Source organism: Balearica regulorum, chromosome 3, assembly GCF_011004875.1.
Source record: "Balearica regulorum gibbericeps isolate bBalReg1 chromosome 3, bBalReg1.pri, whole genome shotgun sequence".
Classification (NCBI taxonomy): domain Eukaryota; kingdom Metazoa; phylum Chordata; class Aves; order Gruiformes; family Gruidae; genus Balearica; species Balearica regulorum.
Genome location: NC_046186.1, coordinates 116,829,033 through 116,850,275, shown reverse-complemented (window position 1 = coordinate 116,850,275; position 21,243 = coordinate 116,829,033). Strand labels below are relative to the sequence as shown.

The 21,243-nt window shown below is 40.0% G+C and overlaps 1 long non-coding RNA gene across 1 annotated transcript in view; it reads left to right on the top strand.

Moving 5' to 3' along the window:
• The window catches only part of LOC142601168 (uncharacterized), a 187,994-nt gene that overhangs the window by 134,900 nt on the left and 31,851 nt on the right, over nucleotides 1-21,243 (top strand). The window contains exon 3 of the long non-coding RNA XR_012834801.1: nucleotides 19,057-19,271. This is a non-coding gene — a long non-coding RNA (uncharacterized LOC142601168). The remainder of the gene's footprint in view (nucleotides 1-19,056; nucleotides 19,272-21,243) is intronic.

Below are 21,243 nucleotides of genomic sequence, written 5' to 3'. Positions count from 1 at the left end.
GTCTATTTGACAACAATTTTCTGTACTAGTTCCCAAGCACTTTCATTTCGCATCTTCTCTCCCTCTCTCCTGCAGACAGCTCGTGAACAACTAACTTGAACTTTTATAGGAAGAATCGTATTAATGAACTAAGCTTCACAGAAATATAATAAAACAAACCAGACTCAAAAAACTAACTCCAGCCTTCCTGTACATCCTCTCCTTGTAGGCTTAAAAAAATCCCAAATCGTCAGCAATAGTCAGTCATCCTTATATTTTCAGTATGGCTCAAAAAAGGTCAGGGAGCGCACAGGGGAGGGGATGAGGGCAGCAGGTTTTATACATCAGGCTGACTTTCCTGTACGACTAAACCTGCGGGTGACAGCACACGTAGACAAGTCGTCGTGCAGTATTGTAAAAGTAGGAGGTAAAACAGCCCAATACTTATCCTAATTAATTTTTTTTTAAAATATTACCATTATAAAAAAGGGAGGAAAAAACCTCGCCACTTAAAGAAAAGACAGAGAATGAGAACAGTAAGGGTCATATAATTGGGGAAGTGTGTTGTTCTCTTTCATTTTTATGAAGCCATTCATGAAATTCTTTCCTGAAGTACTTACTAATATCTCCAAATACTGTTTCTGTAAAAGGACTTGGAATCGTTAGATGAGATTTTTCTGAAATGTGGTGAACTCATTGACAAGATTTTTATTTTCTTTTAATAGATTTTGGGTTTTGCTTTGCAAAAGAACTAGAGCCTTGTCTCTGAAGTTTATAGGAACGTGAATAAATCTGCAAGCATTTATACCTTAACACTTTCTGATCCATGTTAATCCATACAACCTTTGATATATAAATTGTGTTACATCCATTATGAAAAGTTTTTATCTGTACAATTTCTCAGACATTGATGAATATAAATTGGAGACGTATGGCTATCTTTGGACTTTTCAGAGTGAAAAGCCTTTTCTAAATGAAATAGAAAATGTTAGCATTTTAGCAGTCAATATTAAATGTATGTAAAATACTTTAAAATATTTTAATTTATTTTAATGAAGATGAAAATTATTTATTTCAAAAATTTAATTTGAGGACTTGTGCATTCAGAAATATTTGTAGTACCAGATTTTCATAGATTTTTAAAAAATTAGCATAGTGATTCATGAAGCACTAAACTGGGCTGAGCATCCCCTTGTTTTAGTTTGGGCAAACTGAGTGACAAAAATAGACTATTTAATGGCATTTTCCTATACTGGGCAGTTTTCATTATCCCACGATATATTTATGGCATGGCAACATAAGCTGAAGTAGATTGTATTGGCACTACCAACGTTACTAAAATATTCCATTTGTAATATTTCTAGCACTTCAGCCCTTCATTGTATTGCCAGTGGGATTCTCAGAATATGCATCATTGACATAAGTCCTCTCCCCCCCAAAGTCAGTGGAAATTTTAAATGCTGAAATAAGAGCAGAGTTAAGCTAGTGAGAACTTTTGAAATGGAAAGTCGAATACAGGGCAATGATTTCTTTTTTTTTTTTTTTTTGCAAACAAAAAAGAAAAAATAGATTGTGCTGTCTAATGAAGTTCAATGAATATTCTTAAAGATGTGGAATTACACAGTTACCTAGCCATTTTACACTGCCTTAAAGTATTTCAAAAGCTAGATGCCAAAACCTATATCAAATGTGGTACCTTTGCCAATATGGCGAAGTTAATTTAGCCTTTCTAGCATGTCTGCTATGTGATCCTCTCTTAGAGTCATAATATTTCTTTCATACTGGCTGGATTCAGGGTAGAACATAGACTCTCTGGGAATAAATCAGGATTATGTAGAGAAAGTGACTGTTATTTATGGGACTCTTGTTCACTGGCAAAGAAGTTGAAGTGTATGTAGCTGGTACGATGGGAACGGTGAGGAGGAGACCCTCGAGATCGTGGGAGATGTTTTCCTTTTTCTCACTTCCCTGCCTGGCACCTGAAGAAGAAATTTTAAGGAAAGCCCTGCTTTGTCTCTGCAGCTTCAGACAGAAGCCGACCCACTGGAGATGCAGGCAGGAGAGAATTTAGCTGCTGAAGTCAAAGAAATATTTTCTGATTAGGTGTGAACTGATTTTATTATTTTTCCCTAAAGGCTTATAAGTTGACCAACTTTAGGTAACTTTTTATGAAGTACCAAAAGGCATTTATCTAATGCCAGAGCAGCTGCTGACAAATTTCAAGCTTTTATTTCAAAGCATGAAACAGTTAAGTGGTTGGAAGAATATTTTTAAGCATGAGAAAAGCAAAGCAATGTGGAGAGCTGCGCATTTATTTTGAGATGTCTGTAACCCCAGTTCTCATGAATTTTTACTTGGAGTGGTGATCCAGTCAGTTCACGTGGTACTTCCCAGCTTCTACCTCAATATTTTTCTGAACGCAAATAAAACCAGCAAACCCCAAAATCAAAACACCAGTTCTCCCAAATCTGAATTTAAAACAAAACCCCCAATTTGAAGATTTTCTTTTCAAGTGATGTTAATTGTCTGAAAGCAGTGTTTTAAAATGGAAAATGTTGGTTGATCTGCTTTATAGATGGTGTGTGTATTTCCTGTGCTTGCAGAAACAGCAGACAGCTAAAATTCTGGCTTTGATGTGTGTGTAAGACCGCACCAAAAAGGATCGCTGTGTACATACAGAATCAAACTGATTTCATTTGGAACAACTTGAAGAGATGAAGTTCCTCACTAGCAAGTCCTATGCAAGGCCAGCATCCTAGCAGTTATGTATTTTGACGCTTGGGTATTTATAAAATGCAGTCAGTTTTGAGGCTAAGTCCAGATCTTACCAACACTTACCCAGCACCATTTGTGGTAAAATTAAGCAAGTTTGCAGGATGCCCCCCTGTAATTTTCACTTGTGACTAGTTATTTTTGCTGCTCTGAGTTTTAGGAGTTTAGATGAAAACATCTTAAAGGAGCTGGTTTTCAAAAGCTTACTGGAGTGACTGCTTACTGGCCTTCTGAGATGTCTTCCAGCTGAGCACTGGAAAATCAAGGCTACTAAAATCACTAGGAACATGACTTGGAGCAGGTTAACTTTCCAGACCTGGCTTTCCTTTTTCACTGAGAAGAATTTCACTGGGAACTGATTTGCACTTAAAGAAATGAAATTTGCCTGAAGAGTTGAGTAACATGTATTTTCTTTCAGGGAAAAAAACAAAATACGAATATTCAAGACATCCTTGACCAGGGGCTGTGAAGTTGCTGATGGTGGGTCTTCCTGAAACAGTCTGTGTTACAGAAATTTAAATTTATAAACCAAACACATTCCCTTGATAAATAATCAGGATAATAGAATATTTTTAGGAACACTTAGAAAATGTAACTCAATCTGACATGATTACTCATGCTCACTTAAAAAAACCAAAACAACCTGTCAATCAATACCAATTACCAGATTTTCTACAAACAGCAGTGGAGAAAGGGAGAGGTGTGTAAAACATAGCTTTGGTGCAGTCTAATAGTTGCTTAGAAGTTTGTGCTGGTTTTGGCTGGGATGGAGTTAATTTTCTTCATAGTAGCTAGTATGGGGCTGCATGTTTTGGATTTGTGCTGAAAACAGTGTTAATAATACAGAGATGTTTTCGTTACTGCTGAGCAGTGCTTACACAGAGCCGAGGCCTCTTCTGCTTCTCACACCACCCCACCAGCGAGTAGGTTGGGGGTGCACAAGGAGTTGAGAGGGTACACAGCTGACCCCAACTGACCAAAGGGATATTCCATACCTTATGACATCATACTCAGCATATAAAGCTGGGGGAAGAAGAAGGAAGGGGGAGTACGTTTAGAGCGATGGCATTTGTCTTCCCAAGTAACTGTTATGTGTGATGGAGCCCTGCTTTCCTGGAGATGGCTGAACACCTGCCTGCCCTTGGGAAGTGGGGAATGAATTCCTTGCTTTGCTTTGCTTGTGCGCGTGGCTTTTGCTTTACCTATTAAACTGTCTTTATCTCAACCCACGAATTTTCTCAGTTCTACTCTTCTGATTCTCCTCCCCATCCCACCATGGGGGGGAGGAGTGAGCGAGCGGCTGGGTGGTGCTTAGCTGCCAGCTGGGGCTGAACCACGACAAAGATAAAACACAGAGTTAACTATCAAACTTAGATATATCTATTGACTGAATGCACTGTCAAGGCTGTCTATCAGGAAACATGCACAATAAATGATACAGCAGTTATGTCTTGAACATGGTGGTGTAATTTGAATATTCTCTTGATAACTGATCAAAGCATGATGGATTTGTAAGATAGGAACTAAAAATACTTCTCTGTAGATATGAATCCTGGTCATACTAGATGGAAAAGGAAAATGATGATTGAGTTATGCTGATTCTGCTAAACAGCTCCAGTTATATATTAAGGCAGTAAAACTCTCTATGAAACATGGGAGGAATGTATTACTAGTTAATTACAACAGCAAGATATGCCATTGAAGGGATTATTACCATATTTTATGATGACCATTTTATCATCTCCTTGTTTATCCTTTCCTTTGGTAATGAACTTTTCTTCTGAACTTTGAAATCTTTAATATTTGAACATTAAATATTTTACCCCTTGTATTTGCTAGGAATAGTTCTCAATATAAAGAGTAAGAATTAACTGCAGAGGAATAGAAAACCCAGATGGGAAAAATGGCGTTTTTTGTAATTACATGTTGTGTCCACGCATCAGCAGTGGTGTGGTTGGTTCGGTTTAGTTTTTCTGGTGGTGATGAGGTATGGAAAGCAATAGCTTGTTTTATAGTGGAAAGCAAATTCTGCTCTGGCCAATATGCCCTGTAAAGCTGTTGGATTCCCAGGCCAGTTTCAGCAGCACCTCTTCAAATGTGGATGGCTGAAAGATGAACATCTCTTGTTTTAAGTAGTTGGACAACTGTTTGATTGCTCCTTTCTATAGGAAAATAATCTCTTCATGGACGGCTATAAGTGGCATCATTTTTCCTTTGGGTTCCCCATTGCGCTCTCTGTATATATTACACATCTGGACTGTAAGTGAAACTTGCTCATTCCTCTGAAACATCTGTTGCGTCCTGCTGCAGAGAAGGCCTACTTGTCTGCTACTTTTACTATGTACTGTATAATTTTATTAAATCTTTGTCTAGTGGCCCCCATTCCAGATACAGTTGATTCAAAGTCACACAGAAATAGTTAATATTTTCTGCAGAAAGAGATAGCAATTTTTTTTAAAAAAAAAAAGGCAAGGTAAAAAAGGCAAGTTAATGAAAAAGTGTAAAGAGTTTTTCCCTTTTGCTTTGGAAAATGTAAATACCTAAGGAGAAAAGTGGTAGGAAGTTTTCAGTTAGAAAAAAGATTATTGCTTTCTTCAGTTTAAAATCACTCTGGTTATCCTGTTTATGTAGCCACTCATAGAAAGGCCTTTCACACACAAAAAACGGGGAGAATTACTAGATTTTTCTAGTAAGAGAAGGAAAGAGGAAGGAAAAAAAATGTTGCAGAATTTCAGGCTCAAAGAACCAGCATGGTTGTTTCTGCTGCTAAATCCTGGTGAGGACAGAAAGAGCTGGAATAGCAAATATAGTCATCTCTGGAGCTCAGAGCTTACTTGGTGAGAGATGCTCACCTAAACTAATGAGAGAGAAAAGCCTTTTATTTGCACAGACATTTCTGCACACCTAGAGGAGGCGCTGTGTCCTGCCATCTCAAAGATACAGAAGATCCGTGAGAATGACACAGGACCCTGGGGTAATCAGGGACCCGTGCCTAAAATAGCTAGCTTTTTCCTTCATTCCTCAGGCACCAGATCTTCAGCTGGCTGCTTTTGCAGCATTGCAGAAGAAAATAAAACAAGTGATTTCTGAGAAAGGGAACTGGGATTCAGTAGTCTAGAGAGTGAGTAGTAGTAGTAAGCTTCTATGACTTTTCAGAGCAGTGGAGACAAATCTTTGCTTGTTTGGGTGGCTTGTTTGTTGTTTTTTTTGTACCGCCATCATATCCCACACAATGGAGGAGTCCTGATGCACTCCTGACACTAATTATGCTCCCTCCTGTGATGGGAAGGATGGGGGACTTGGACTTCGTTGCTACAAGCCTGCGTGGCTTTGCCTGGGTAGTTTTAAGCATTACCTCTTCATCCAGCATTCAGGGCACATGGAGAAGTTATCAATTTATTTTTTTTTTTTTATAGCAGACCAAGGCTGGAGAGAGCAATGGAGATGCTCACACAAAGGAAAACCAGCTGCATTTTACAAATACCCAAATTGCGCTATCAGAGCATTAAATATTTATCAGTGAGTGTCTGCCCATTGAGTACTTTGGTATATTTAATTTCTTTTTATTGTTATTGTCTGTCTGGACTTGGACTTATCTCCTTGGCCAAAGATAAAAGATGATTTGTGCCATAAATGTATGGCATGTGAGGCAGCGCTTAGGTTTTTCTTGAGATTCAATTAATGAGGTAAGAAAGGGCAGACGTATGGAAGAAGGCTTTGCTAAGCTGCCTTTTAAATTTCATACCAATATTAAAAATGGACCTCTGGCAGAAATAGTTTTGGTTTTGAAGGTCTGCTCTGTGTTAGCAATACAAGAGGCAGCTGCCTAAAATAGGAAAATATTAGGGGGGTGTCTGGGGCGTGTGTTTCCCAGGCTGCTAAGGGCAGCAAGGACCATGGAGCTCGTGCTGGTAGGGAGTGGATGATAACATACTAATGCACTTTTACTTTTCTGCAAAGTATTAAGGCTAGAGAGCTGCAGACTGTTTGTGACACATGGTAGTTTGTTGAAAATTACTATTTGCAAAATAGAGAGGACCCGTTATATTAGCAGAACTGACAAGAAAATAAACAGCTATTTTTGGTTTTGATGTTGTTTTTAAAAAAAAAAAAAGCAAGCCTTTGAAACTAGGGAAGATAGACGCAGTGTTGGCTATTATTTCCCAAATCAAACTTATTTAAATGCACTGTCTTTGATACTTAATAAATGTGGTAGCATGGCTTTTCGTGGCTAATAAAACTTGGTTTACATTACACCCCTTGTCTGCTATGATTTGCCTCCTAGGGCTCACTTAGAGTGCATTAAGAAGCTGCACACAAGATCAGGGTGATTTGCTGCAAAACTTAAATAATTCATTTATGCACCACTGCTCTCAGACAGTGTTTTTACAAATGCTATAATGAGACAAGCTGTGAAATGTTTTACAGGGTGGAAATGAGGGCTGCTGCTCAAGGAAAGTCTTTCTGCATGGATTTTATTCCTTGAAGTCTTCGGGAGGACTTTCAAAGCATTATGGTGTAGACTTCCAAAGCACGCTGTTCCGCTGGTAAGGCTGTTTGTCCTAACTCAGCAATATTTTTTACGTCCACGTGCTTTCACTGAAACGAGCACAGGATACTTTAAGAGTGCAGAGTGGGAACTGTAGTTCATTATGGTGGGAAAAGGCCCTTTTCTGACTGCGACCGTACGTCATCTACCACGCTGATACTCTCTCTTACTCCGCTCTCTGCAGTATGCTTCACTCTTTATTAATGGGCATGGAAGAAATTGAAATAATCAAAGTTAAAATATACCAGAACTAAGCTTTACTGTCAATGTTGTTGACAACTCCCCTGATGTTAGCTTAAATGCTCATCCTCTGGAGTCATGTTTCTTCAGTGTAGCTATAACCTTCAATACCCTCTGCAAAAGTCTTATTGTCATGAAGAAGAGCTTGAAAGTATGTCCTGCACCTGCACTCTCAGGAAGCAGTTGTCCAGACATAAAATAGCTCTATTATTTACACTACATGTTAGAATAATTTTTATTTTTATGAATCGAGTAGTTTGGTTGGAGGAGGGCGGATAGCGCTTGGGGTTGGTGGAGCAAGTGTGAACTCCTCATCATTTTTGTATGCATATTAGGTTATAGCTGTTAACTACGTGATCGGAGCTTATGTGTTCTACAGGAAGAACAAATTACGGAAGAATTAAAACATAAATTAATCTTAAATTAGTAATTGGGTAAGAGTAATCGGTTTACAGTATGTGTCTGACTTTGCCAGGAAAAGTATCCAACAGTTTACATTTCCCATGCACGTCTCACCACTGACTTGGAGCTTAATAGGGGAAAAATACTAGGTGTAACTGAGACTGCTGGATAGCTTTGGCTGGAATTTGCAACTAATTGAAATAATCTATAATTAGAAGCAGATTTTAATTTTTAGGATTAAAACAAAAATGTTCTATTTTTCATTAACTTCTTAATGTGTAAAATTTGCTTTAGAATCTTTTGCTAGAAAACATTTTGCAATTGCTAGTGTTTTCACTTGAAGTGTGTAATGGCAATTACCATTTTACAGAATGAAAGCTGGAGAAAAAGGAGAGAAGGGGAGTCAGGAAACAAAATGTTTGTGCTGCTGGTAGAGATCCCGTTGAATTTGCTAGCATTTCTGTGAGCATTTTCCCCCTCTTCTCAACCAGTTTTGAATCTGAGGAAATTACCATCTGTGCATAGATATGCAGGAAATGAGCTAAATTTGTAGTGTAAACATTTTCAAATGAATATTTGCACAGTACAGTCTCTCAGCAATGCATTATCATCTTTTATTTGATAATCAACACATATCCCTTATGAGTTGCGTTGAAAGGGAAGAGAATGACTCTCACTAAACTCTAATTATCCTCTCCTTCCTCCTGGGAAGAGCTCTCTTTAAGCTCCCTTTTGTGAGCTGCTCTGTGTTTCACAGTCATTCCACCTCTTGATCATTCTTTCTCCTTATTTTGCCTCAAAGTGCACTCTCGGACGTAAGGGCATAGCACGAGCCCAGACAGCTCCGTATAGGGACATCTGTTGAATTTCTATAAGGTGGGATTGCCAGACCAACCCAAGGCCTCAGAGAGAGTCAGAGCAATTAACTTTCAGCTGAGGTTTTTGCAGGACACAAGCTTGTGATAATACATAAATATTTCTTAGCTTAGGGCTGGGAGAACGACATATTTCCATTAGCCCCAAAGTGCCTTTGACTCGATTCAATCTGTAGCAACATGAGTCAGCTGTTTCAGCTACGCAGTGTTTCTAATTCAGCCTTTTTCTAATAAGCACGTACGTATAACGTGAGCTTCCTACATCGATTAATCCGTGTTTCCTCCATATGGTTTGTAGATTTTTATTTTCTTTTAATTCAGTGTAAGCTGCTGAATAGTAAAATGCAGTCAAGATCTTGTTCTAGCAAAAAAAAAAGGACCCCAGCTGAAGTTGTCAGGGAATTGCCAAGATTAGCATATACCAGTTGTTTTGGGAAAGGAATTTTTCAGCCAGTCCCTCTGACTACTAGGACTTGAAAATGGGTGAAGTCCTTAAGTAGTCCTTTATAGGAGGCCCTGCATTTTTCTGGGTAACTTTCTGAAGGTAGGGTTTGTAGAAGAAAACTGGATCAAACCTCACTGAAGCTGGTTCAGGAGGACAAAGGAATAGGCCTGTGGAGTTGTCCTGAGAGTGTTCAGCTGAGATACTACACCTCGAAGAGAGGGAGAAGGAGTGGGGCCGTCAGAAGGCAGGAGAAGCAGCTGCTGGGGAAGGTCTGTGTTTGGAATAATACTGGACTTAAGAGGTTTGGAAGTAGGTATTTTGTATTTGGGAAGGATAAGAATTTACAGTTTGTGCATGGAACAGAATGACTCGATTTTCTAATTTTAACGTGCAGTTAGGAGTGTTAGAGTGATACTGGCAAAGTCTTGCTATTGCTACTGCTAGGCTATCAGAATAAAGCTGTAGACCTATTCATGTGCATCCATGTACGTGGAGAGGGTACAAGGGTGTACACATGCATGGTAAAGCACTAAAATCTAACTCCCCCCCAGCAACCTTGATTAATGTGCCCCCCCCCCCCCAAAAAAAAACAAAACAAACCCCAAACCAAAATAACCCTACAACCTTTTTCTTTTAGTATCAATGAAATCTAATGGCACAGTTTTTCTCCTTCAAACGGAGAGAATGTTAATTCCCGGAATGCACTTTGTACAAATTAAAGTCCTTTCCCCCTTCCAAACATAATTTTTAACACAGGAATCAATCTTTCTCCTAGCAAACCAAGGTGAACAAATATATATATAAAATAATTAAATTGCTTTTTCCTTATTATAAGAGTTTGTTTGGTTTGTAAAACCAAGCCGGAATATTTATGCCCTTCCTCTTAGGGAAGGTCAGCAGATATATACTCAATTACCTATTTGTGTGCGTTAAATCAAACGACTCTATATTCAATATTTTGTTTTTTAATTTTGCCTGAGCAGGAAGCTGGAAATCCAAATTAATGACTCTTCCCCAGTGACATAAATTCTGTGAGGTGTTTGTAGCTTGCTTGCCTGGTTAAAGCGCTTTGACGTGATTGATAACCGTTGTCCTCTCCGACAGCGAAGCCTGCACAGCAGTGGCAAGTAGACGAGCAAGCATGCAGAGAACTTGTACTAGGATCAAAATCCGAGATGTTTTCATTAATTCTACTTCCAGGTTGTGAGGAATGGTTTCTAAATAGGCTGGTACCCTTCTTGTCTTCTCACCAACAGCTGTGTTAGACATGATAATATACCAAAGTCACAGCAGCTGAGCAAGGAAAAGTAAAGCTTGTTTCTGTGGGGTATCTGGGGGCAGTGCCGTCCCTTCTGCTGAAGGAAGAATCGCTGTGCCAGGACTGTCTTGTGCACTCCCTGCACTGGTTATATAGTATGAGTAGTTTAACTTGCAAAGGGTCCCCACATGAGTGATCTACCCAATGTCCCACTGTTTCCCTCTTTCTGTGTTTACTTGTGCGCTGACTGGTTGGACCCTGAACCCGCAAGGGCAGATTTCTCCCAGAGAACAATAAAGTTGCTATAACAAAATCCAGGCAATGAACATTTCAAACTCCTTTGCACCATCTTTTTAGTGTTCAGTTCATTATTCTCAAGCAGTGATTGACCCTGCGCTGCAGCAAATGTCTCAAGCCAGGACAACCTTTAAGGGACTGGGAATCTGACAGACCAGCGTAGGCAAGATGAGCTGCGAGCACCTTGGGAAAGGCTTTTGTTAATTTTGGGGCTTTGTTTTAGTCTCATACTCTTTTTCCCTTTGTATGACACTGCGGTGGAGAATGGATTTGTCTTCTGTGGGCTAACGTTTGTGAGGCTTCTGGAGTTGCTAAGGGATAGCTTGCCAACTCACGTTATTAGGATCTTTCCTGTAATACAGTAATTCAGGCACTCCCAATTTGTTCAAAATATAGGACCTTAACTTGAGCAATAGGTAATATCTGCAGTAAGTCCTTAGGAAGGTATAACTGAAATCAGATGAAATATCAGATAAAAATTGCATTGATCTAGCAATCTGTGGGAAAATTGGAAAAATATTTTAAAATGTTTGGTCTTGAAATAATGAATGTGCAACATTTAAAGAAATAGCTAGTGCCAGAGCTTTGAAGTATCAGTCTGAATCCAGGTTAAAATTGACAAATGACCCTTACAAAGGGCTGAAGTAAATGAGTAGCACCAGTCACCTGTGGATGTTGGTGTGGCCAGAATCCCAGCAGAGGTACCTGTACTGCAGCATGGACAGCTCTCTCTAATCAATGTATTGCTGCTGCTGGTTTTTATTTTCTCTTTAGGCAGAAGCAAAATGTAGCTGTAAGTAAAGGAGCTGTGCACATCGCTCTTTCCATAATCCTTGTGTTATGAACTATTTTTTCCCCATAGGCTATTAGTGTCTTTGAATAAGTATCTAGTTCCTTTCAATACACACTGTGCATCTGAAGTTAAAGTGGCTAGTAGTAACTAAAGTGACAGCTACTCAGCTGTTAGCAACACAAAGAAGCTTGTTAAACCTGAAGATGTCACATCATTTTCGTAGCCACATTTCTGAGCTCTAGGAGACTCGAGTGCCATATTTTCTAGGCAGAAACAGGTAGTCAAGTAGGGTGTTTATTCATTGAAGGTCAGGCTTTTGTATTATGAAACTTCTAGCAGATGTGATAAGCAGTAAATTGCAGATCTATCACCTTTTCTTTCCTATCTTTTTTTTTCTCCCCCCCCCCGCCCCAGTGAGCGTGTGTGTGAAATCAGCAGAATACTGCCTGCATTTGATTTATGGCCCACTTTTGACCAACTCTTATCAGGTTCCCACAAGCCCTTTTCTGATGCAGCTCATGTCTGAATGACAATAGACAACCAGTGCCATTATGCTCCAAAATCCCTCTCTGCATTCTAGACACCTAAGATTACATCTGGGCTATTGATTTATTACTCCCCCCGCTTTTTTTTTCCCCACAGGGACCAGTTTGTTCAGCCCGAACAAGATAGACTATTATTAAACTGAGCAAACTACTCCATGTGAACTTGGTAAAGAAATAATCATTTGCAACCACCTTTCTAACCACCCAGGTTCATAAAGAAATGTAGGTGTTGAAATATTAAGACTGTTTATATATGGGTCCCACCATTCGTGTTTGTTCAGATTATATATAATTTATATACATGAAATGAGACCCAACAGGCATTCTGTTGTGTTGGACATTATAGGCATATTGCCTAAAGCACCGCAGTATTACCACCCAATGTACAAACCCCAAATTATTACAAATCTGCATTATAGAAATACCTACTGTAACACCAACTGAATCTGTGGCAGGGAGGTTTTATGACACCTTTTAGAGCCTCAGCAAAATTTATATGTTCTACCAGTAGATTTTTTTTCTTTTCCTTTTTTGGGGAGGGAGAGGAAGCTATAAATTTTACAGTACGTTGGATTTTTATATCTCCTAAAAATGTACTGTGCAGGATTCACATTTAATATCCCTCAGCTATAGTCATCTGTGTATTTAAGTCACTAAGTGAAAAGGTACAGACAGGGCTTCTAGTTAAAATGGTTATTTTTTTCGCTCTCTCTCTCATGCACACACACACCCCCCTTCCCTCCCACAAGCACATACCTCACCCTCGCGTCTTCTTTTGGTTAAAATAACATTACAAAAGCTGACTCACTGATTCAGGGGTTGCACGTGAACACCTCTGGCCTGCTTTCAGGAAACTCTGAGCACCATCACACCAGACCAACAAGGTCTGCAGGTGCTCTGAGAAAAACCCAGGGCGTAGCATGGACCAACCACCATAGAGGCTTTCAGAGCTGTGGTCCTCCTCTCGTTGGCCGTGGGGACAGATCTGCTTAACTCTTAACTAAACCTCCCATGGTTTATGTCCCACCTCAAAGGATTTATTTTATTCTGCCTACTATTCAGTTCATTCTGTACAAGTGTCTGTCGTTGCTTGAGTCCTGTTAGACTGTGCCCTGTTAGAATGTTTGTTTCAGTGACGCATGTGGGCAGAAAGTATCACACACAGGCTGTAATTTCAGCATTTCCTTTTACTGCCTTAGCCTACTGCTGATAATTTCTTTTTTTTTTTTTTAAGGCTTTCCTTTGTTTTCTTGTGGAACAAAACTCTCTATTGGCAAAGAACCAGATAATGTCAGCATCAAGTGGGGAAAAATTAACTTTTATTATTTGTTACTAGATGTCTATTTTCTGTGTTATTTTCTCGTGTTTAAGAATAAAATAGTCCTCATAGAAAAAACATTTTTCAGTTGAAGTTTTATAATTATTCTGTGATTCCATCAGTGGGCTTCTATTTCTTCTCTGTCCATTCAGGGCTTGATTCTGCTAGATCCTGTGTCTCTTCCAATAAAACACCTATGGATGTGCTCAACAGCATTTGGAAGCTCAGACATCCGTTTATGCTTTTGAAATATTGTAGTATTTCTCTTTAAAGAGGGCTAGTCGACAGGGTGTCTGAGCAATACCTACCACTGAGGCCTTTTAGAAGGCAAAGAGGATTTTTTCCTGTGAAAATTGTGCCTTTTCAATTAGAATCTGGTTGAGCATCTAAATATTGGGATGAGCAAAGGAGCTGCATAATGCTGAGCATGATTAATCAAGACTGTTCAGGAGGGAAGAAATAAGTTACACAGAAATACATAAATCAGAGTTTCACAGACCCACGGATTGCATTGCTATAGGTAACATAGGGCACTCCGGCTCCGTAAGGATACTGGAGAGTTACAGTAGCTTCTGGGTAGGGTAGGGAGAATAATTAATGGCAGATGGAAAAGGATGAAATGTGTTTTCCTCAGAATGGAGCAAGTAAGAAGAGATGTGAAAGCAGCACAAAACAAGAAGTGGAGAGTGAAGCGAACTGAAATATGGCAGGCTGAAAAACCCAAAAGGGAACACTTTTTCCCGTAATGTGTAACTCAGCTGGGAAATTCTGTGCTTCTGTTCAACTGAGAACAAATCAAATTTTAGAGAGAGATAACCAAATTTATAGCAGTAGTCCACGCTACAGCAGGAAGAGCAACGGCAAGGTCATTAGAAATGCACTGCATCGAGCCTTCGGTCGCTGGGTGTTTGGGGGGTGAGAGGGACAAAGAGCCAATAACTGTAGGTAGCAGAGTTGCACTTTGAAGCCTGGTTCTGGCCGCAAGAAACTGGCTTGCACAAAGTGTTGCCCATATCTAGTGTTGCAGTTTCTTTGCTTTTATCATTAAATTAAATGTTTTATAAAAGTTTGGGATAACTGGGGTGTTGGATGTCCTGCGCAGAATATCTTTCCCAGTCTTCCTGCGTCGCGGTTTGCTGTTGTACGGAGGAAACAGAAATCACAGCACTGCAAACAAGCCAAAAAAGATTTAAGTCTTGACTAAGCTGACAGTCACTTTTGTGACTGTCACTTGCTGTTTGGCGTAAGCTCTTCAGATTCTTTCCTGCCTGTGTTAAAACTGTTGTTTCATTTGCATCTCGGTGTTGCCAGAAAAAGCAGTGGCAGAAACCTGCTCTGAGTAAGCCAGATCTAGAGTTTTTCTGGCTTCATGGAGGACCTTTTCCTCTGCCATGGAGACTCCCCCCTTCCCTTATTGCAGTTGACTTGAAAATGTGATTTATTTGTCTGAAGGCATTTCCTGGTTTTACTTTGTTTTGGAGCAGAAACCTACTTTCGTCCTTTTAGCTCCTGGTGTCTCCTACCCTGGAATACAGACACTGGGCTGCATAAGCATTGGCTTGCATAATACAGCTTCAGATAAAGGTCATAAATGGTCTTATTTGGGAATTAATTCAAATAAGAAAGAGAACGAGCCAAAACCAAGCCTCTACTGGGCATGTTAATAATGTCATTTGTTTACAGAGTGTAAGATCACTGCTAGAGGACATCCTGAATCATTGGCTGCTGCCCTTAGTGTTTGCCCTTGGGTGTCCCTGTTGTGGGGGAAGCGAGTCCAAAGGTCAGAGAGACACTGCTGGACCAACACCGCCTGAAGATAGCTATTCATCTTCTGGAAACCTAGGCTGATATTTTGAAAGATCAATGTTAGGATTTTGATGCCTAAAAAAAAATAGATGGAATTCACTTCATTCCATGGATTAATTCCAGTACAGTCATTGGCAGTGCAACCAGGAGGAATTAGTGCTGCAGTTCTCAAGCGCTAACCAGGAAAAAGGAGAATGTTGTAATGTTAGAGGAGTACAGCAGCCGATCAGAACTGGTGTTTGGGGGCTGCAACCATGGTGCATGTGACAGGAAAGCCTGGCAGCATGTGTTTCTGTTGTGCTTATTTCTTACATATGTAAAATCTGTGTAGGGTGGTTTGGGGGGTTTTTTGAGCAGTCTTCAATCCAGTATCTGCAGAAGTATTCCCCACAGAAAAAAATATTTGTTGCAATGTTCCTCAAACACACACAAAACAGTGTAAAGTATCATCTTTAAGAAAGGGTGTTTGCCATACAGCAGGGCGTGCATAGCTCCATGCAGAACATATGCTGGGTTTTGGCAGGTAGCAGGTAAAAGAGCAAACAAATAGGGAGCCATATTGTCAGCCATGCTGAAAAGTGCTCTGATGCCCTTTCTTAAGCATTTTCTCATCAACAACAACAAAATCAGATGTTTCTATCAGAAACATGACTAGCACAAACACATGGCTCTTTCCTTCAGCAAGTAGCAGCAGCAATTAATTAGCTCTTGGAACATGTTGGATCTATAGAGAGAATTTTAAACCCTCACTTTTTTTTTTTAAGGTTTAAGAGTATTTGTGGACAGTTCAGCAGTATCAATGATGCATGCTTAATGTGTGGAAGAAGGTGGCATTCTGACTTTGGCAGCAGGTGCACAAAGGGTGTCTTCCCACAAGTTCAGTTGCACTTTGGGCCTAAGGGAGCACATGTCACTTATTACAGTGAATAAAGAGCAGGGGGTATTCAGACACTCTGCGAAGGTCTCCTGGGTATAGCTATGGATAGTAGCTAGTATTTATGCCCCATTTTGTATGCTTGTCAACAGCTTTTTGTGTCAGACATTTTTTTTTTTTTTGATGCAGGTTGTCCTCAGGAAAGTAATGAAAAGGAGTAAACATTGTCTCAGCTGCCATAAAGTGTTACATTTTCTTTAGTATAAATCATCATCCTGAAGTTCATTAACCTTAATACAGTTTCGTCTTTATGTGTCATCAGTTGAGCCCAAGCCTTTCAGATGAGTCATTTGTTATATGCTGGATTTGTGGGGGCATAGTCCTCTTTCCTTCTGCGCTCTGCTCATTGAATTGAAATTACATTTGTTGAACTGAGAAGGTGTTATGAGAAAAGCAGGGTTGTGACAGCCTAAAAGAAGAGTAGGAACCAACTCCAGAGGAAAAGTCCACCGTGGCATAATGGCAAGGGTGCCAGTGGAGTGGTATAACAGCCCTGATTCTCTTTTTTCTTCTGCACCAGTGTGTAAATGAGAAATTGCCCCTTTGCGGCAAAGGGAAGCATGTAGTTGAGGAACGGCCCCAAAGGTAGCATGCACCCAACCTGGGCTGTCCAGAAAGTGATGCAGATGTATGGGCTTGGGCCTCAAAGTGAGTGTTGGTGAACATTGAGCAAGTGAGGGAGCCCCAGGGCATGACAGCAGAGCTCAGCCCGTGTCTTCAGCAGCCATGTTGGCACACCAGCTGCTTTGCCAATGTCCTGCGCTGCCCAAGGGTCACATCGTGGGTTGGTTTTAAGGAGGGATGTAAAGCAGGATAATCTAGCCACTGACCTTGTGGATTTTTACAGGGAAACTCATCCCGTGCCTTGGGGCTGGCATGACATAGGAGGTGCTCATTGGAAGGTTTGACAAATGGACAGTGGAGACTGGCACTGCGTGTGGAGCGGAGGCAGGGGTCGATGTAGTGTGAATGAGATGAAAGATGAGGACAGGGCTAGGTCAGGAAGAACATTGTATCTTGGGCAGTTGTCTTTTCCACTGTCCAAATTCCACATAATCAGTTTTTCTGTCTCCTCCAGCAAATCAAAGGCATTTGTAATTCATGCTTTTAAACACCGTGCTCTATTTCAGCTATTTTGTGGAGTAAAAAAAAATACCTGAACATGTACACCTAGAGAGATATATAGAAGAAAATAAAAATCCCTCCGTAACTTCAGGTCATCACTCTTCTGGCTGCATGAAGCTCACCTACTGACAGAAATCATCTACCTCCAGCTGATCTTACTTCTCAGCTAAGGTCTGAAAGTCTGTCACCTCCCGTCATGATCTGTCATACAAACATCACGCACAGTGTTAACCTAGCAGTTAGAAAGATTTGTTGCAAGGCTGTTGGATTTTTTTTTAATTTTTTTTTTTTAAAACCACTTAATACAATGGGGGTGAATTGTCTTATAGGTTAAGGGCAGCGGCTGGGTCTTAATTTATCCCAGTAATCTGCCCAGAGTATGTGCAGGAATCCTGCAGACTGCATGAAAAGTGCTTGAGTCAGACCCTTCTCTGCTCAAGACTCAATAAGGGCATGAGTTGATCTAAACACATATATCTTCTTCTGTGCCGGGGGGATAGAGGGAGGAGAAAAAAAAAATCAATGCTGTCTCTGGCTGAATTTCTAGTCGTGTTTCACGAGGCTGTTACTTGGCTCATCTCCTCACCTCCAAATATTGCAGAATAGCCCTGCTGCATTCCCTCTGCATTGGGCTGCCTGGATTTTTCTCAGAGAAAACAGGCTGGGCCATTTCCTTCAGCTTCTGCTGCTTCTCTGTCTTTTCTTTTTTTTGCCTTTCCCTCCCTCCTTCTTGCCTTCTCCAGGCTGTCACAAACTACACCTCTTGATGCTCTGTTCTGGCTGCTCCAATGCTTTACTCTCCAGGGCTCTGAATGGGCAATGCAGATGAAGTATTTTCCAAAGCACAGGAGCTGCAGTATCTTGTTCTTGAGCCCAGAAAAATAATTTTGCTAATTTGTATGGGTTCTTTAAAAGAAGAAAGAGGAAGATTGCCTGCTAAAAACCAGCTTCATTTGCATGAGCAAAGAGTTATTTGTATGTGTAAGGTTTTTAAAGGCTTCTTGGGAGAATTGAAAGAGATGACCTGTGGTTTGTTAAATATTTTTAAGGTCGTTGTACTATATTGCAGCCTCAATTCAGAAGATACTTGTATCATTACAATTGGTGTTGAACTTAAACATCTTTGCTTAACATAGTTTAAACAAGTAAACTTTTAAACATAGTATAAAACCTAAACTTTTTTTTTCCTCTTTTAAGAAAATTTTTAGTGTTTTTCCTTTGTTTTCTGGAAATTGTTCTTTGTGCTGTCACAAGACAGTTCCAACTAAAGTACTAAAACCACTTTGAAATGTATTGTAATGATAATACGAAATCACCATGGTCAAGGTCAGGAGAGAGTAAAGAGTGAGCTTATAGTTTTGAAACCCCCAAATAATTTGCCTAAACTAAAGCTCCTAATCTTTGCACAATATCCTCTATCGCATGAAAGAATCAATCAGCTGTATTGATGCCTCTCCATTAACTAGTCTTCAGTCCTTGACGAGGTGAAGAGCCCATGAGGACACAGGTCCTATCCTCAGCTACATCACTGGGAACAAGACTGGGCCAAAGTAATGTTTGAAAGGTTTTCTTTTATTTGTACAACAAATGTTTTCACCCAACTGTAGCCCAGTCAAACAGTGTGAAGGAAACATTACAATACCCCTGTCTATTTATCTGTGTTTTTATAAGGTCACCCATCACCATGGTATCTAAGTGTCTGTCTTCTTTCCTTTAAGGGTCCTGGTCAGGAGTTGAAAATAAGGAAAAGAGGAAGAAAACCACAAAGAAAGAGGCATATGAAAAGTAAAAGAAATACGGAGCTGGAGGTGAACCTAAACACTCAGAGGCAATTTGCCTTGAGGAGCAAGAACCCTTGAGACCTATGTGTAGACTTTGGAAAAAAGGATCTGTGAACAATAGTAAAGGCTATGAACGTGCTATCCTCTGACGGGTATGTAAACCTTAAGATTAAAATAACAGCTTCAAAAATCCTTCTGTCAGAGGGAGTTTGCTTTAGCTAGTCAGGGTTTCAGGGGAAGTATCACAAAGACAAAATATATCAAGTGGAGATAGCAATGGAAAATTCTGTGTGAAATTTCTAAACAGGTCAGTTCTTGAAGCATATTCTCTATCGCTTGACAAAGTTATCATGATATTAAAATAGCATTATATGAAATCAGGTAATTAAGGATTAGAACTAGTGGATTTTTAAAATATTTTTTTCTGCACATGTTGAATCATCTCAAAGCTAAATTTCATACTTAAGGAAGATGAAGAAAGAGTCAGGAAGAGCACAAAATTGAAGTTTCCTTTTGTTTGTCTTTGTGTCAATTATTGTTTTGATTTGAAAATATTTTCACCAACAATTCTGGTAATTCCAATACTCCTTTACTTCACAAAGTAATTGGGAACAGTTCCTTTAATAGGCTTTTAAGGTTTTGTCTTAGTTTAGCAATATATTTCCACTCTGTCATTTTTTTGGGTACCTGACTTACATTCATGGTGATACCGAGGAGAGAATGGCAGGTATTTCAGTCACATGTCTGTTACTCAGTCTCTGTCTGTGCATGCCGCCCTGAAAATTGTGTTGTGAGAAACAACCTTGTGCTTTAGTGGTGTCAGTCTGCAATTGTGGTGCTGCTTATTGGGAGGAGGTGGGAGGGTGGGGGCTGCCCAGTGTCCGGAGCCCTACCTGCTTCCAGTGTGCAAACCTCGGAGTTAAGAAATGACTGAAGGTGGTGGAGATAGTAGGGAGTTAAGTGTCTTGCACTGGTTTATTTTCCAAGTTTGATTAAATATGAATTCCTCTGAATATCAACTATTTGTATGCTAATCACATCCCTTCAACAAACACAAGCCACTAACCAAACTCCTTTTTGCACACTGTAAAGAAGCAAGAGAATTCTTGACCACAGAAAGCAGGCACGATGTGCATAAAAGGAGTGAAATTATTCAGCGTGTACTCATTGATACTTCTTTAAACAGCAGCTCCCTCCTTCCAGAGATCCTCCTTGAGGTTTGCAGATGACCACATGTAATGATGTGGTTTCTTGTGACTAGTAATAGCTTTGTGAGGCAGCAATATGTGGTGCAAGGTCTTATTACTCAGTAAGTGGCGTTTAACTGACCTAGTTACCCCAAAAGCTAATTGCCAGCTTGTATATATCTCCACACCTTCCAGCAACACAGTAGACTTCAAAGAAGTCTCTAGCAAAAAATTTTAGCCCCTGTCAGGCCACATTCAGTTCAGGTATAAGGCCCACTGGAGTCAAGGACTGGCTTACGCTGCAAAGCATAGTAGGCTGAAAGGTCAAATTCTCAAAATCATCTCATGAACTTTGGCGTTTACTTTGACAAATCCCATGCCTCCATACATGGCCACCAGTTCAACAAGCTACTTAGATCCATGACCAGCTTAGAAAGATGTGAGTCATTGTACTGACTTCAACATGGTGACTCACATCCTTCACCAGCATCCCATAAGCTGCCCTTCTTGGTTGGCCCTTTTGCTCCAACAGGCTGTTGAGAAGGCCTGTCTGTGGTTTCAGGTGTTTATTAAAGGCAAATAGGTCATGATGATGGATTGTGTTTTGGCTGCCTGCTTGGAAAGTCTGACCCCCAAATAATGACCCCAAATATTGGTATCTCTATGTGGTTCTCTCCTATTTTATTCCACCAAGAATGTCATATGTAAAGACATTAATTCAGGAGAAAGAACCTTCCCAGAAATAAACCCTCCTCCAAACTCTCGAATAGGATCAGTAAAATTACCTCTTTAATTGTTTTGTCCTTATTTCAGTTTCTGTGTGCTCCTTCTATGCAATGAACTTCATCACAAGTTATACTATTGGTGTATTAGATCCAAAGAAGTGTTCACAATTGTTCCTTAGACACATTATTTGTAAAAAGTATATCAGAGAGTC